General features: G+C 45.0%; 1 protein-coding gene across 1 annotated transcript in view; it reads left to right on the top strand.

Moving 5' to 3' along the window:
• The window catches only part of INSR (insulin receptor), a 172,188-nt gene that overhangs the window by 67,040 nt on the left and 86,270 nt on the right, over positions 1 to 18,878 (top strand). The window lies entirely within an intron of this gene.

Below are 18,878 nucleotides of genomic sequence, written 5' to 3'. Positions count from 1 at the left end.
GATGATTCATCTGTGCTAGTGGTGACGGAGCCTCAGGGTATGTGCACACGTTGCGGATTTTGCTGCGGATTCGCAGCAGTTTTCCCTGAGTTTACAGTACCATGTACACCTATGAAAAGCAAAATCTGCAGTGCACATGCTGCGGAAAAAAACGTGCGGAAACGTAGCGTTGTTTATTCCGCAGCATGTCAATTCTTTGTGCGGATTCTGCAGCAGTTTACACCTGCTCCATATTAGGAATCCGCAGGTGTAAAACCGCAGGTGGAATCCGCAAAAAAATCGTGGTAAATCTGCCGTAATTCCGCAGTGTGGATTACCTGCGGATTTACCAAAATCAGTCCTGAAAAATCCGCATCACTTTCCGCAACCTGTGCACGTGGCCTTAGACGCTGCAGCCTGCGTCCGAGGCTCCGTCACTGAATGACAGCACCATCGCTAGTGCATGCCGATTTATGGCATGCGTTGGCGATGCACTTGATAATAGGGGTTAATGGCCATAACGCAGTGTGACCCCAGCCTAATGAGGGTGTTGGGTTGAAACCTTTTCATTACCAAGCCTAGGGCTTGGTGTCCGTGACAGCTGCTGACACCAAGCCCTAATCCCTTTACCCTGATGATACTGCATCCGCATGAAAAAGGTGGTGTTGAACCAAGAAATTACATAACAAAATTTCTTTTTTTAAAAAAAAAATATCTTTATCTCAAAACGCATACAAAAATGCGTTTTTTTTTTTTTATTTTTCCTGCCAAGAGCTGAGTATTTGCTTGCAGAAATTTCTGCAACGTGCGCACATAGCCTTACAGTAGCCCATTGCCTACTGTTAGGGATTAAAGTGGGAACATGCCAAGCGTGGAAAGATTTCCTCCTGGATATGAAACCTAAGAAAGAAAAAAACATTCTGTATAATTACGTATTAATTTTTTTTTTTACTTCCCCCTAAATGAACTACAGCCTTGCTGTGTCAAAGGTTGGCCAACAGGAAAGAATTTCACCCGCCTCTTCCAGAAGGAAATGGGGTTACATTTTGCTTTATCATTCTGTGTAGCAAACATGTTGTTCTTGGGCTTCTCCACTCCCATCCCCCTCCCAACACTCCTGCCATCCACCCACACATTCATTCCCTCCCTACTTATGTAAAGTCCATTCTCTATCCTTTCCTTTCATCTGGTCACATCTTTCTCCTAATGCACTGGACGCACACGTGTCTCTTCTGTACATTATATTATTGTGTGTGTGCGTGTATGTGCATATAGGGTTATCTGGCTTAGAACTTTGGCTTTATTTTATTTAATACAAAAATCATTTTATGTGTATACTAGATGGCAGCCCGATTCTAAAGAATCGGGAGTCTAGAATCCATATATACTTTATTTATTCAAATGTAAGAATAATACAATTAATAAATAATAGTAAGAAAGAACAAAAATAATAGGCAGTATATGGAGAAAACACCAAACAAAAGTTCAAAATTGGTGTGAAAATGTCACTGAACCACTTCACAACTAAATATATATAGTTTTGGTAAATGGTATTATCATTTTTTTGACGAAATTCGGCAGGAGCTTGAAGAGCAACGTCACTGGGCCCGCCTCCACGCAGTAGAAACTTGCTGTGAGGTAAAAATTCAAAAATCACACCAAAATGGCGGGCGGAGTGTGTCACAGTACGGCACGTTTCTGATTGGTCGCTCGCAGCAGGCGGCAACCAATCAGACACTGGACACTGTTGACGTCACTTATCTCCGGACATTAGCTCCGGACATTAGCTCCGGACAAAGCCACGGAAGTTGGCACAAATTGCAGGAAGTAGTATTCTAGGCAATTATATATTATATATCTATATCTATATATATATCTATATCTATATAGATATAGATATATATATATATCATATTTTTTTTTTATTATATATAATATATAATGCACCAAATAACCCCCAGGTCTGAACCAGGATCTGAGGTAGTGTTGCCATGCGGCTGGCCTCACACGTGCAAAACATGTACAATCTGCAGCATCTTCTGCAGCATGGCAACTTATTTTGCTGAAAGACACTGATCTGATGCAGATTTTACCCACTCATCTGCAGATTAAACCACTATTTTTTGGATCTTGCTAGGATATAATTCGATTAAACTGCTGGCCTAGAATCATTTTTTTTTGCTATTTTGTTGTTTTTGCAATAGAAAATGGAATAAGAACTCCTGAATAAGTGCCGAAAATCTGTGCAGAAGTGGTGTAGAGGCCAGCGAGCCACATAAACCCTGGAATTGCATACAGAATATCCTTTGTGTAATACAGAGGCAGAGATTTCCTCAAATCGAATCCACGGGCAGTGGAGAAAAATTAGCAAAGTGTATTGACCAGTGCTTCAGTTTCTAAATGCAAATGCCGCTTCAATTTTGCAATGAACACTGGAATTTGCATTGGAAAGATCCCGAAACATACTCTAAGGACCCAGTCAGACGGCCATATAAATCGGCCAAGATTGGAACGCAGTGCACGGATTGGCTGGCAGCTCTCCAGCTCAGTTTGGGAGAGACGCCGACTGTTCCATACGCTTTGTTTTACTCCTGGCGATTTATATGGCTGGCCAACTGCTTCCTTAAAGTGAGAGATTGGCTCCAAAGTGAGACCCTCCTGTTCCCTCATCCCAAGGCTGGGATGGCAGTTTTGGTAGAAATGACTATTTGCTGATATGACTGTTGCACATGCGTTTGTTTTTTTCCCCCTGACTTGAAGGCTTTGTTCACATGCAGCGTTTTTATCTGCAGCCAAAACCCGCTCTCTCTTGGCAATAAAATTAGCTGCCTTCCTATATTATTTTTGGGGTTTGGATTACATGTGCGTTTTTGTCTACAGTACATGTTTAATAAAGTTTTGTTTTTTTTTTCACGAAAAATGCCGCTAAAACGTTTGTTGCATCTCTGTTCCACACAATGATAAGTAAAGCATTCTATTTACAAAGGGGTCCAATTGTGATGTAGATGATATCATATGTAACTTGATGTCCATAGTTAAACATGCAATTTAATGTACATGTCCACTTAGAATTTCATTCAGTTTTGTTAAATTTAAAGGTTTGATCAGTGCAAAATATGGCTAGGGCTACATGCCAACTGGTGAGTACGGTCACATTGCGACCAACAGAACTAATCCGAAATCCAAACCTTCTGGATTTTAGCAGGGCCAGATGCGTTTTTATAGCAGCACAAAATTGCTGTGTCCCCAGTATAAATTTCGAGGCTCAACTCTTTTATGTATTTTTTTTCTTCCTTAAATTGAAGTACTCTTTCTGTAGATCAGCCGCATTGAGTTGGAGACTGTCTGCAGGGAAGTGCCGTGGCAGATTTCTAGTTTGGCATGCACACTGTTCTGGATGCTGCGAGACCGATCACACAATGCTATTGATATGCTGGTCAGATGCCTGCACACGTAAATGCAGCCACCCGCCCCTTCCGGGAGAGAAATTATGCCAAAGTGATCTAATTAATATGGAATTGCCTGGATTTGTATTTTGTCCATGACAGCGGATCCTAGACAGCCTGTTGCTATGTGGAAATGCTGCAGTCTGGTGATTTGTAAATACTATCCTTGTCAGAGTTTAAGGGAACCAGTTACGTGAAGAAAAAAAAAACGCTATTGACCTGCAGATACGGGGTTAATCTGCAGGTTAATAGCCTAGTCTGAGCCTAGTCCTCCTGGTAGTGTTTAGTCTTCAGTCATGGAGGCGGCACCGATGCAGGTTCAGTCACCAGTCTGCGAATAGAGAGCAGCGGCTGTAACCACGCCCCCGGCACTGACTGACAGCAGCACAGGATTAGTCGGCTGTCAGTCAGTACCGGGGGCGTGGTTACAGCTGACACTCTATATACACAGAGCGGTAACTGAACCCGAATCGGCGTCGCCACATGACTGAAACCCAAACAACGCCTTGAGGAATAAAGTTATTTTCCTCCTAACGGCAAGGGTCTAAGTGTGGGCGCAGAGAGTTTTTTTTCACGTGACAGGTTATCTTTAAGCTGTAATGGAAATGGTACATTTCTACAGTGTGATGATCAGGTCCAGGAATGGTGTTAATAGTGGCTCATCATTAAAGGGAATCTGTCAGTAGGATTGACCCTTTAAAAAGTGATTGTCCTAGTAGCGGACAACCTCTTTAAAACGAAATGTTCGGCCTTGATAAAATAATAAAGCCTATACTCCTCTCCCGTGTCGGCGCCGTTCCCGAGGTGTCAGCACTCAGTCTCCTTGGGCCTGTGATGCAGTGTTGACATGTGACGATGGCGCCTAATCAGCGCTGGCGTCCCAATCTCCACCTTTGGACAAAGTGAATATGAAAAGGAAGACAGGGCTGCAGCTCATCCTGGACTAGCTCTCCATGTTTAGTTTGTCCAAAGGCAGTGATGCCAGTGCTGATTGGGCATCGGGCATCACATGTCATCCCACCGCATCACAGCCCTGGGATCGCGAGTGCCGACACTGCTGGAAAGGAGCCAGCGCTGGAGGGGAGTATGGGCTTTGTTATTTTATTGGGGCCGAACAGAAGGGGTTGTCGTATTAGTGGACAACACCTATAATCCGGCTATATGGGCATGTAGGTCATAGGAAGCTGAACGGAATGATACCTTCATACCTGCAATCCAATGTCTTATTCCAGAAATATCCATGTTTGTCTTGTATTAATGAGCTGTTCAGGACTATGGGCTGGACACTGATCTGCAGGAGAATCTGCCCCCAGAGCTTCCTTTACATGAATGGCAGTGTTGCCAGTGTGAGATCTGTAGATTAGATTCAGTTGCTACATGTCTCACACAGGTAACTCCCCCCTTTAGTTTAAAATAAGCTTTGGAGGCAGATTCTCATGCAAATCAGTGTCTTGCTATGATTCTCTTTAAGGCTACGTTCACATTAGCGTTCCGCTAATGTGCGTCGCTGTTGCGTCGGCGACGCAGCGGCGACGCGCCCCTATGTTTAACATGGGGGACGCGTGCGTTTTTTTTGTTGCGTTTTCCGACACGTGCGTCGTTTTCGACGCTAGCGTCGGACGCAAGAAAATGCAACAAGTTGCATTTTTCGTGCGTCCGATTTTCGTCAAAAGACGACGCACGCGTCGCAAAACGCAGCGTTTTTGCGTGCGTTTGCGCGCGTTTTTTGGTGCGTCGTGCGTTGCGTCACCGTTGCGTCGCCGACGCACCGGCGCGCAACGCTAATGTGAACGTAGCCTTAGAGCTATCTCACACCACCGTATACGTTGGCCGAGTGCTATCCTATCTGACCAATGTTATTCAGTGGGGCAGTGCTAATAGACAACTTTTTTTCACTGACAATCTGCCTGTGAAAGAAATCAAAGCATGCTGCAATTTCACTTTGAAATCAGATGCCACTCGCCAATTCAAGTCTAAAGGAATGTGGAAAACCGTCTGCACCCAGATGACATTTGAGTACAGTCCAATTTTCTCACAGAATGGAGAAGATGGAGAAATTTTGTTCTCCATCTTCTCATCCGAGAGCATACGATTACGCTATACTGACACTCAGCTCAAACTCTGATTAGAGTGTCATTTACATACTCTGCCCGAATTTCATGGAAGAGAGTCTACAGTCTGATCATCGCCTAAGAGACCTTGTGTGTATGTGGAGTTACTGCGTACTTCTGACAACCTGACAGTCTTCCACAAAGGTGAAAAATGGCATAAATCAGATTCAGCCTACATTGGCAGATAGATCATTGAGTAAGGGCCCATTGACACTGCGCTTTGTCTTTCATTCAGTGACCCAGTGAGGCTTACATCTGAACCCACAACAAAACAGGATTTGGACGTATGCGCTGACGGAGCCATAGACTAATGGTGCCAGCAGAGTGCACCTGCGCGGTTACGTGGGCCATGTCTGCCCACCTATCGGCAGTGTCTGCATTGATCTTCTGCGCAGGTGCGGTGAGTCACTGTGCAGTAGCAGAGACTTGCCTGCGGGTGCATTGGGCATGTGCGGGATTACCACTATAATGAGGTCAGGAGGCAGGTATTTCTTCCAGGCACCGCACGCCCAGGAGCCTGGAAAAAGTCATTAGCATATAACATTATAACTGCATTTCTGGAGATCTACACCGCAGCTATGTAGCACACAGGTAAGACTGGTTTAACCATTTTATTACCTGTATGCCCATAGTAATAGATGAAAACCTCCCGGGGGGTAACAGATTCCCTTTTTAAAATTAAAATAAAAACTCATATCAAGTTGGAGAAACCTGGGTGTTTCTTCAGATGAGACGAATCAAGTATCTGTATTTCTTGTACCGCAAAACCCGTAATTTAGGGAATTATTAGAAGACCACACATTGTATATTTGCTTGTATAGTAATTGTGGTGAGGGCGGAATTGGAATTTTACTTAAGGCTACTTTCACACTAGCATCGTACTCGGCCCGTCGCAGTGCATCGTACCGACGCTAGCAGTGAATGCGCCGCACAACGGGGGCAGCGGATGCATTTTTCCGTTATATGTAACGTTTTTTTGCAGCCGACGGTCCGCCACAACACAGCGCAACCGTCGCATGACGGTTGCCACGTGTGGCAAAGCGTCGCAATGCGACGCTAATGCAAGTCAATGGAGAAAAAACGCATTTTGCAAGCACTTTTGCAGGATGCGTTTTTCAACAAAACGACGCATAGCGACGTGCAGTGCACGACGCTAATGTGAAAGTAGCCTAAGAGAACAAGGGGTCCCAGTTTCTGTTCAGTGAGGTGAGTGCCGGTGTACAGCACTCAGTATAGAAATGAATGGGAGCACCGGAAAAAGCCGAATGCTCTAATGTCCATATTGATAGGATAAAGGACTGTTTATAATAAATTGTTGTATTTATTTTTTAACCATTGTGAAAAAAATCCTCCTGCGTATACCATTGTGCTTCTGTGCCACGGTGTCTTTGTGTTTGGAGGAACGCTGTGTACTTGTGCACTTTCCTTGTTAGAACAAATAAACCAGTAGAAATGTACACAGTGACGCTGAGTGCCAGGCACATCTGAAGGGCGGCCTTATGTTCCTAAACATTTCACTTCTGTATTGACTGCTGGTTTTAAATTTTGGGCTTATGTGTAAGGCGTGCAGGCATTCCATGTGCTGGTGTCTTCCATGTATGGTGCATGTGCTGGAGCCTTCCATGTATGGTGCATGTGCTGGTGCCTTCCATGTATGGTGCATGTGCTGGTGCCTTCCATGTATGGTCCATGTGCTGGTGCCTTCCATGTATGGTCCATGTGCTGGTGCCTTCCATGTATGGTCCATGTGCTGGTGCCTTCCATGTATGGTGCATGTGCTGGTGCCTTCCATGTATGGTGCATGTGCTGGTGCCTTCCATGTATGGTCCATGTGCTGGTGCCTTCCATGTATGGTCCATGTGCTGGTGCCTTCCATGTATGGTCCATGTGCTGGTGCCTTCCATGTATGGTGCATGTGCTGGAGCCTTCCATGTATGGTGCATGTGCTGGTGCCTTCCATGTATGGTCCATGTGCTGGAGCCTTCCATGTATGGTGCATGTGCTGGTGCCTTCCATGTATGGTGCATGTGCTGGTGCCTTCCATGTATGGTCCATGTGCTGGTGCCTTCCATGTATGGTCCATGTGCTGGTGCCTTCCATGTATGGTCCATGTGCTGGTGCCTTCCATGTATGGTGCATGTGCTGGTGCCTTCCATGTATGGTGCATGTGCTGGTGCCTTCTATGTATGGTGCATGTGCTGGAGCCTTCCATGTTTGGTGCATGTGCTGGTGCCTCCCATGTATGGTGCATGTGCTGGTGCCTTCCATGTATGGTGCATGTGCTGGAGCCTTCCATGTTTGGTGCCTTCCATGTATGGTGCATGTGCTGGTGCCTTCCATGTATGGTCCATGTGCTGGAGCCTTCCATGTTTGGTGCCTTCCATGTATGGTGCATGTGCTGGTGCCTTCCATGTATGGTGCATGTGCTGGTGCCTTCCATGTATGGTGCATGTGCTGGAGCCTTCCATGTTTGGTGCCTGTGCTGGTGCCTCCCATGTATGGTGCATGTGCTGGTGCCTTCCATGTATGGTGCATGTGCTGGAGCCTTCCATGTTTGGTGCCTTCCATGTATGGTGCATGTGCTGGTGCCTTCCATGTATGGTGCATGTGCTGGAGCCTTCCATGTATGGTGCCTTCCATGTATGGTGCATGTGCTGGTGCCTTCCATGTATGGTGCCTTCCATGTATGGTCCATGTGCTGGTGCCTTCCATGTATGGTGCATGTGCTGGTGCCTTCCATGTATGGTGCATGTGCTGGTGCCTTCCATGTATGATGCGTGTGCTGGAGCCTTCCATGTATGGTGCCTTCCATGTATGGTGCCTTCCATGTATGGTCCATGTGCTGGTGCCCTCAATGTATGGTGCATGTGCTGGTGCCTTCCATGTATGGTGCATGTGCTGGTGCCTTCCATGTATGGTGCATATGCTGGTGCCTTCCATGTATGGTGCATGTGCTGGTGCCTTCCATGTATGGTGCGTGTGCTGGAGCCTTCCATGTGCTGGTGCCTTCCATGTATGGTCCATGTGCTGGTGCCTTCCATGTATGGTGCATGTGCTGGTGCCTTCCATGTATGATGCGTGTGCTGGAGCCTTCCATGTATGGTGCCTTCCATGTATGGTGCCTTCCATGTATGGTCCATGTGCTGGTGCCCTCAATGTATGGTGCATGTGCTGGTGCCTTCCATGTATGGTGCATGTGCTGGTGCCTTCCATGTATGGTGCATATGCTGGTGCCTTCCATGTATGGTGCATGTGCTGGTGCCTTCCATGTATGGTGCGTGTGCTGGAGCCTTCCATGTGCTGGTGCCTTCCATGTATGGTCCATGTGCTGGTGCCTTCCATGTATGGTGCATGTGCTGGTGCCTTCCATGTATGGTGCCTTCCATGTATGGTGCATGTGCTGGTGCCTTCCCTGTATGGTGCATGTGCTGGTGCCTTCCATGTATGGTGCATGTGCTGGTGCCTTCCATGTATGGTCCATGTGCTGGTGCCTTCCATGTATGGTGCATGTGCTGGTGCCTTCCATGTATGGTGCGTGTGCTGGAGCCTTCCATGTGCTGGTGCCTTCCATGTATGGTCCATGTGCTGGTGCCTTCCATGTATGGTGCATGTGCTGGTGCCTTCCATGTATGGTGCCTTCCATGTATGGTGCATGTGCTGGTGCCTTCCCTGTATGGTGCATGTGCTGGTGCCTTCCATGTATGGTGCATGTGCTGGTGCCTTCCATGTATGGTGCATATGCTGGTGCCTTCCATGTATGGTGTATGTGCTATGTGCTGGTGCCTTCCATGTATGGTGCCTTCCATGAATGGTCCATGTGCTGGTGCCTTCCATGTATGGTCCATGTGCTGGTGCCCTCCATGTATGGTGCATGTGCTGGTGCCTTCCATGTATGGTGCATGTGCTGGTGCCTTCCATGTATGGTGCCTTCCATGAATGGTCCATGTGCTGGTGCCTTCCATGTATGGTGCATGTGCTGGTGCCTTCCATGTATGGTGCATGTGCTGGTGCCTTCCATGTATGGTGCATGTGCTGGTGCCTTCCATGTATGGTGCATATGCTGGTGCCTTCCATGTATGGTGCATGTGCTGGTGCCTTCCATGTATGGTGCCTTCCATGTATGGTGCATGTGCTGGTGCCTTCCCTGTATGGTGCATGTGCTGGTGCCTTCCATGTATGGTGCATGTGCTGGTGCCTTCCATGTATGGTGCATGTGCTGGTGCCTTCCATGTATGGTGCCTTCCACGAATGGTCCATGTGCTGGTGCCTTACATGTATGGTCCATGTGCTGGTGCCTTCCATGTATGGTCCATATGCTGGTGCCTTCCATGTATGGTGCATGTGCTGGTGCCTTCCATGTATGGTCCATGTGCTGGTGCCTTCCATGTATGGTCCATATGCTGGTGCCTTCCATGTATGGTCCATGTGCTGGTGCCTTCCATGTATGGTGCATGTGCTGGTGCCTTCCATGTATGGTGCATGTGCTGGTGCCTTCCATGTATGGTGCCTGCATTTGGAATCGGAAGCCATGTACCTACAGTTATGGAGAAAGTCTCAGTAATATGGCATGCAGTGGTGTATGCCATGATTTATTGTCTTAGTGGAAAACTCAAGTTAAAAATGTGCATTTGTGCCCATTTGGAGATGCACCAATTTACAGTGTGTGCCCATAGCTGTAATACATGTGGCTGAGTGCCTATGGATATGAGTTATAAAAATTACAAAGCGATACACTTCTTATTTTCTTAACTGATTCTTGAGATACACATACATACATGTGCACGTTTTAATTTTATTGTTTATAGGGGTATGGCCAGACAGGGCTGTACTGCCGTAGATTTGTTATGTGGCTTTTGCATACCTTGAGCCCCAAGCAGTTTACAGTAGAAAACACTGGATCGAATTTTTAAAACCCAGTTTTAATGTAAAAGGCTTTGATAATTCCGTGTGTGTTTGACAATATAAGTGTGAACGTGCATTTATGGGAACACTATTTGTTACGGCCCATTTAGATGGGCCAATGTGAGACAAGTGCTCGTAGGAATGATTGTTCCCAACTATCGGCCCTTAACAGGCCAGCAATCACACTACATATGAGCAGAACTCCCATTTGTTGGATGCAATGAGTTCCAAACTGGCTTAGGAAAAATCACTGTTTGCAGCACATTCTCCTGTGTAAGGTGTGCTGTCAATATATCATAACATTTTGTGGAGACAGAATAATCCACATTCACAATGTTAGCCTGTGTAAGCGGACCATTAGAGGACTACCAGTAGGCTTAAATGTGGCAAATTGGCATTTGTTTAATGGCCTGGTCTGCGCCATGTAAAAAGCATTTTATGTTCTGTAAAATCTGTAATATGAGTCTCCGCTACTGGAAAAAGGTGCCCTTGAATTTGTTTGTGGTTTTTTGTTTGTTTTTAAACCTATTTTAATTTATGTTCCCCAACAAGGTTGGCATAATTCGTGGTGGGGAATAGACGCTGGCTGCGCTACCACATTATACAATAAGCTGTTAAGTAGCTTATAAAGGCATCACATATAAAGGGGACTAGTAAAATTGGCTCATTCCAACATACTAACCCTACATAGATACTTTTTGTATTTTGCTTTTTTTTCACTTTTGAAGCTATCCAAATTCCAATAAATGTTCCACTCCACTCGTTGCTTCTCTCACGTTAAAGGGATTGTTCACTACTCAGACAACCCCAGCTTAGTCCCTATGTTCCCCCCTGTAAAATAATAACACTTCTACTCACCTTTGGCCCGTCCTTGTTCCAGCTGTGTCTGCACTGGTGCTCCCGGGGATTGCATGGCATTGTCATGTGATCCCTGCGGTCTCTTTGCGTTGGCAGCCCTCTCCTCTTCTAAGGACAAATCACACATCAGGAGGAAATTGGAGAGAAGCCACCGCTCACACTCCTGGTGTCTGACTTTGTCCGAAGAAGGAAATTGCTGATTGGCCATGGCCACAAGGAAATAACAATGTCACGCCATCTGCGGGGAGCAAGTGTCACCACCACTGGGATGGCACTGGCACCAGAGGGGAGTACAGGTGTTATTTTTTTCTGGGAGGAAACATGAGGATTGAGAATGAGTAGTGGACACTATTTGTGTCATTTACTGTGATCAGGAGTCAAAGGTTACAGTTGTGTGTATTACTCATTCCCACCGTTCTTACATTGTTTTTTGGAAATTTTTACGATGTACATTTAGTGGTAAAAATGACCATGCAATATGATTCTGCTTATCAGTACGATTACGTTGGTGTGAAACATGTCCAGTTTTTTTTTAATTATTTTAGCGGTGAAACAAAAATCTGGGAAAATGGCGACAACTATGAAGTTTGCCAAAACATTTTTTAAGACTGTAACATTTTTATTTTTCGCCCGATGGAGCTGTATGATAGCTTATTTTTTGCAGGGCGTGACAACGTTTTTATTAGTGCCATTTTGGGACAGATGTGAATTTTTGATTGCTTGTTACAGTATTTTTTGTGGAATTGTGGCAACCAAAAAACCCGTAATTTACGGTGTTTACTGATTTGATTAATCATTTTATATTTTGATCTGATGTATTTTTTAATATCCTTATTTTCACTGGGGAAGGGGGTGGGGGTGGGGGGGAGTGAGGTGATTTGAACTTGTATTTTTTTTTTTTAACCTTTTACTGATTGTTAGCGCTCATGCGATCGCTTGTGCTGTATGCAGTGATGCTTCAGCAGCGCTGCATACAGCAGAAATCTCAGTCTCCTATTGCAGCCCATCCACAGGCAGGGATTCAAAGGAGTTCTGTATTGACAAGCACGGGGTCGTCATCTGACCCCAGGCTGTCATGACAACCCATCGGCGACTCGCGATCACATCATGGGTGCTACAATGGGCGGAAGTTAAATGCTGCTGTCAGAGATTGACAGCAGCAGTTAACAAGTTAGCGGCAGATCCTGGCTGTAATACACAGCCATCCTCTGCCTGGTATGGGGCAGGCTTCCGATATGTGGTGTATATATACGCCGCATGTCGTGAATGGGTTAAGGAGGATCTGTCACCAGTGCAAAAATGGCAAGTTTTTTGTTTTACTTTAGGCGTGCTGCTCATGAGTTTTCCCACTATGCTTTTTTTTTTTTTTTTTTTTTTTTAAATCCACCATACGGTTCCAGGGAAATAAGCCTTGTTTGCTTGGCTGACTGGATCCTCTGCGGGTCTTCCTTCAGCCTGCTTTGCATTGTTAATCTTTTAGTAGTGGTCATGAATTTATTAACATAATATGTAAAATTTTACAAGTCATATGCTCCAAAATGTGGATCTTCTGTAATTCATATTCTGTGTAAATTCTGCAAACTGGTGACGGTAGAGGGCTAGGAAGAGGTTAAGAAAAAAAAAAAAGCCGAGTGGTAACCTCCACTGCACAAGGAATCCCCATATGGTCCTCCTCGCCTCTTCTTACCGTTGCGTGCTGGAAACCCCGACATCTTCCTTCTGGGCTGGGACGTTCAGCCCCGTTAGGCTTTGGATATGCCTGCGCTTGTTTTGGCTGGAGTCCCTGCCTATAGTGTGTCATAAGGTCATGGCGCATGTCATGACATCACTTGACTGTAAGGCTACATCCCCACGGTCAGTAATCGGCAGCACTTTGGACGCAGCACATGTTCGCTCCGTCCAAAGCTGCCGGCTTTTGAACACAGGTGAATCCGCATGTGTTCATTGAACCATGCAGAACCACCTCGCCCAATACATTGTATGGGTGATATTTGTCTTACGGAGACTAAGCGTCTCCGCAAGATAATTGGACATACTGCGGTCTGGAAAGACGCACTGCGTGTCCATTTCCGCGGGTGTCTGTGCACGCATAGTGGAGATGGGATTTCTTGAAATCCTATCCACTATGCTGTTACATCTGGACGCTGCAGGTTGGACGCCGCGGATGTACTCCACGTCCAACCCGCAGCCTTTACTGACCATGGGAACATACTCTAAGTCACAATCTGGAGTTTGTGACTAGGTACGGGACGTCTCTCTGCATGATTTTTATTAGATTGTCACGATGTTGAGTGAATCAGTGTCTTGTATTCGACAAATCAACTGGTTTTATGACTCACCTGGCCATACTCTGATGGACTACTAACGGCTTTAGCTGCTGACCTAAAATCCCACTGCAAGTGTAGACCATGCTGGATATAGTGGAAAACGCTGATGGGGTCGTGATTAGTAACATAGGGTGTGCTTCTGTGGTATCATACAGCATTTGAAGAGCTGTAATTGCTGTCAATTCTGTAAATAGTTTCACTGTCAAAATCTTTCTGTAGGGTATCCTGGTTAGAGGAAGTGACTTGCCATGCCTCACACCTACCAGTACCCACTTGGCACCCCAGGTTGCAGTTAGTCTCCAACAATTGTGACGACTTTGGTTTAGCCAACATGAGGACATTAGCCAGCATGAGGACATTAGCCAGCATGAGGACATTGGCCTACATGAGGACATTGGCCTGCATGAGGACATTAGCCAGCATGAGGACATTGGCCAGCATGAGGACATTGGCCAGCATGAGGACATTGGCCAGCATGAGGACATTGGCCAGCATGAGGACATTGGCCAGCATGAGGACATTGGCCAGCATGAGGACATTGGCCAGCATGAGGACATTGGCCAGCATGAGGACATTAGCCAGCATGAGGACATTGGCCAGCATGAGGACATTAGCCAGCATGAGGACATTGGCCAGCATGAGGACATTGGCCAGCATGAGGACATTGGCCAGCATGAGGACATTGGCCAGCATGAGGACATTGGCCTGCATGGGGACATTGGCCTGCATGGGGACATTGGCCTGCATGGGGACATTGGCCTGCATGGGGACATACGCACAGTTTAAGTTAGGCTAAATGTGGTCCAGTAACAAGCACCTTCGAAAAAAGTGTAGTGTTGCAATCCTGGTTTACAAAATAAATAATCTATTTCACAGAAAACAGGTAATCTTCATGATGAAAGTGTGCAGTGGTCACTGAGTGAACACGGAGGTAGAATGAGGTGAGCTGTGTACATCTAAGCTGTCAGCCAAACTATAGTTTGACTAACCACTAATCCTCCCTAAATATGTATCCTCAGCTCTATCAAGTGTGTGTGTGTGTGTGTGTGTGTGTGTTTTTTTTTTTGTGCAAAGGGAACACTGGAAACTGACATACACATTAGATAGGTGTCAGCCGACAATCATTCATCTGACTGTCCATCACCATCGATCTGGGGCTCCATCCAAGATCTCACCTCCTGGGGTATCTTTGATCATGAGGAAGGTGAGAGATCAGCCTAAAACTACACGGGGGGGGGGGGAGGGGGGGGGGAACTTGTTAATGATCTCAAGGCAGCTGGGACTACAGTCACCAAGAAAATCATTGGTAACACATTATGCCATAAAGGTTTAAAATCCTGCCGTGCCCGCAACGTCCCCCTGCTCAAGAAGGCACATGTGCAGGTCTGTCTAAAGTTTTCCAATGAACAACTGGATGATTCTGAGTGATTGGGAGAAGGTGCTGTGGTCAGATGAGACAAAAATTGAGCTCTTTGGCATTAACTCAACTCGCCGTGTTTGGAGGAAGAGAAATGTTGCCTATGACCCAACGTACACCGTCCCCACTGTCAAACATGGAGGTGGAACCATTATGTTTTGGGGGTGTTTCTCTGCTAAGAGCACAGGACTACTTCACCACATCAGTGGGAGAATGGATGAAGCCATGTACCATAAAATCCTGAGTGACAACCTCCTTCCCTCTGCCAAAATGACCCAAAACATGCAGCCAGGTCAACAAAGTAGCTTTGTAGATCTTAATCCCATAGAAAACTTATGGAGGGAGTTGAAGCTCCGAGTTGCCATGTGGCAGCCTCAATCTTAATGATTTAGAGATGATCTGCAAAGGGGAGTGGACCAAAATTCCTCCTGACATGTGCGCAAACCTCATCATCACCTATAAAAAACGTCTGACTGCTGTGCTTGCCAACAAGGGTTTTGCCACCAATTATTAAGTCTTGTTTGCTAGAGGGATCAAATACTTATTTCTCACTGCAAAATGCAAATACATTTATATAATTTATACAATGTGATTTTCTGGATTTTATTTTTGATATTCTATCTCTCAATGTTAAAATTAAACCTACCCTTAAAATTATAGACTGTTCATGACGTTGTCAGTGGGCAAACGTACAAAATCTGCAAGGGATCAAATACTTAGTTCCCCCACTGTATGTAAAGTGCTGCGGAATAAGATAGTGCTATATAAGCAAAGCATAATAAATATATAATTGAATTACAACTGCCCAATCTTTGTTGGCCCCCACATGCCAAAAATGATGGGTTTAGCTGAACATTATCTAATGTGCATAGGTGTTTTGACTGCCGAAGCACATTCACACTGATAATGTACAAACCAGGAAGGCATAAATGGCTGAACCTGACAGGTCCCTGTTCGCACTAGGAAATGCCCTTCTCTGACTCTAGTTTGTCCCTGCCTGACCGCGGAGGTTGGCACCCTAAGGTAACACCATGGCGCCTCCACTCGACGGCGGCTTACCCAGAATGTCCTTAGCAACTCTTAGGACTGCTAGGGTAGCTGAAAAGGAATTGCATATGAAAACTGCAACCATCATAAATTATCATAAAGATTAAGGGGTCGTTTTCCCAAGTTTGTAAGTGTACTACATAGCCATAATTTATCATGGAGAAATCTGCAGGCAGACACCAAAGGACTTAAGAAAAGAACATTACAAAGGCGACATGGGCCAGATTTTCAGACAGATGCTGAAACTTGCAATATATGGTGGTTGGTGTAGAAATGTGTGTGACACAGGGTTGTGGACAAGGGGGTAGCAAAGCAAAAAAAAGGCTGAGCATACGTGGCAAATGTCTGAATAACAGACACGCTTCCACCCGGCCCCCCTCGTTTGTGGGAAGGAAACCCAAGACTTTTCTGTTCTGTTTTTTGCCTTTATTCTTGGAATAACATTCTTGCTCCTGAACCGCATGGATTAACCCCCACACTTCCTGGTTTTATATGTTTAACGACAATTGCATACATTATTGGAGAAATGTTACATGAGTAATATGAATGAGGCTGCCCATTGTAATTGATGTTTTGTGCTAGCTATGGCTATTGGATCAGCTTTGAACTATTAGTAGGTCATACAGGGTCACATTGTGTGTTATTGGGTGTGACAGTCTGCACCGTAGTAAATCCAAAGCAATTTGTGGTTAAAAAAAAAAAAGTGCATGCATTTACATTCTTATATTTATGAACTTAAATAATCTGTAATTTTAATAAACTTTATATAAATCAAAGTAAGAGATCTTAGAGAAATGTGTTTTTTTTTTTTTTCCCCCCCTCCTCCTAAAAAAAAATATCTGGATTTACAGCAACACTGCTCAGTACTGCTGCTGCTGTGTTCTGTCCATCTTGCTGCTGCCTCTGAACATGAGGTCAGTCATGATCGCTTATTCTGAACAGAGAACTGACACAAAAAGTATCAAATAAACTCGGCGTAATTTTGCCTGTGCTAAAGATGAGATGACCAATGAGACCTTCTCTCTGCAGAATATTAAATCTTAGCCTAATGTGAGCCCCTGAGTAAATTGCATGAGAACAGCAAGGTTTTAGAATTTGTAGTAAAGAATAGCTAGTGATAGGGAATTGAAAATCATCACTAAAAATTGTTAAAAATGTATGATAAATGTATAAATATATGACGACGCATTCCCTTGAAATTTACAACATGGTAAATGTGATATTACGCAGTGTGTTGGTCAATCCGTAGTCTGCTGTCAATTCTAACAAAGTGAGATGTTATAGTTTTGGGGAGTACAGGAGAAATGGTTGACCTCTGGTAAGGCCTCTGCATGTTTGTTTTGTGTTGTATCCAGCAGACACCTACAGGTTAATGACGGGTTCCCTTTAAGATGCACAGTACAGTTCCTTGTTTGTTTTTGTATATAGTCCTAAATACTTAGTTTGGATCGTTGGACATAAGAGAATAAACCTTGCCCCTATGATGATGTCTTAGGGTACGTTCCCATGGTCAGTAAATGCTGCGGGTTGAACACTGCATATAGACGTCCGCGGATCACTCACGGAGACAGACATGCGGCGCGCCTTTCCAGACCGCAGCATGTCAATTTCTCTTGCGGAGATGGGACACAGCGGACATGTGCTGTCCAAAGCGCTGCCGATTACTGACCATGTGCACATACCCTAAGCAATATATAAGCTTTGTGACCTGTGAGGCATAGCTATAAAGGTTGCAGGAGTTGCTTTTGCAGCCAGGCACTGGAGCCTGAGGGGCTCAAAAGGATAGTTGGGACCCTATTCGACATTTTGTATTGGGGGTCTGCGTACTTTTAAGTTACGCAACTGGTGATTGGATTTCAACATTATGCCTATAATCGTTCCAAAAGGATTCTAGCTTTTAGAACAAAGGTGACCTATTTATATTAGACCAAATAAAAGAAAATGTAATCAGTGGAAGTCCGACACCCAGTTGTACCCCCACCGATCAGCTGGTTTTGCCTCTGGCGGCTGAATACAAAAGTGAAGTGAGCCAGAACGACCACTTTTAAGCCCCAAGAGCATTCAGGACCACGTACCTAATTGCCCCTGAACACCCATTTGTGGGGTGAGCGGATGCATGCAGTGAGCATAAAACATTTATAAGAATATACAAAGCTATTACCATTTCTTATAAAGCAGCCCATGAGCTTGTCTTATGTTTTGCTAATTCCCATAGTCAAAAAGGACCACCACATGTACTTCTTGTCCTGTCTTAAAGTAAAGTCAAAAGTTAAAGAAGCAGTCCTTCCCTGCACCCCCCACCCAATAGTCTGTTACCCTCTGAACTTGTTATACATGGTGTACTCCCCTGTATTCAGGCTTTTTTTTTCTTTTCTTCTTCAGCTTCCATCTCGATTCCTAGATTGCACACTTCATTTTATTCTAGTACTCTCTGCTATATATCTCATGATGCCTCTGTACAGCATCACTTGCCCAGCTAGAGTTAAGAGGTACTAACACTGCAAGATCATTTTGAACAAACTGTTTTTCTGATTATCTTGCAGTTCAAAACAGGCTGATAAATGAGCGAAACGCTTGTTCATCAGGTAAATTAATCTTTTGCAAAGTGTAAGAGATAATCTTTCTCAGCAATGCATCGTCTTGTGTAAGCAGGACTCGCTCTGTCAAGAACTATGGCAGCTTATGTGTAGCGAGCGATCTAGTATATATACTTTTCTAGAGAAATAAGAAAAGAGGTGTACAGTTATACATCTGAACTGTCCTTTTCTGCACTATAATTTTGTCACAGGAG

Source organism: Ranitomeya imitator, chromosome 1, assembly GCF_032444005.1.
Source record: "Ranitomeya imitator isolate aRanImi1 chromosome 1, aRanImi1.pri, whole genome shotgun sequence".
NCBI classification, from domain to species: domain Eukaryota; kingdom Metazoa; phylum Chordata; class Amphibia; order Anura; family Dendrobatidae; genus Ranitomeya; species Ranitomeya imitator.
The sequence above is the reverse complement of the archived record's forward strand: the minus strand, read 5'-3'. Positions and strand labels throughout refer to the sequence as shown.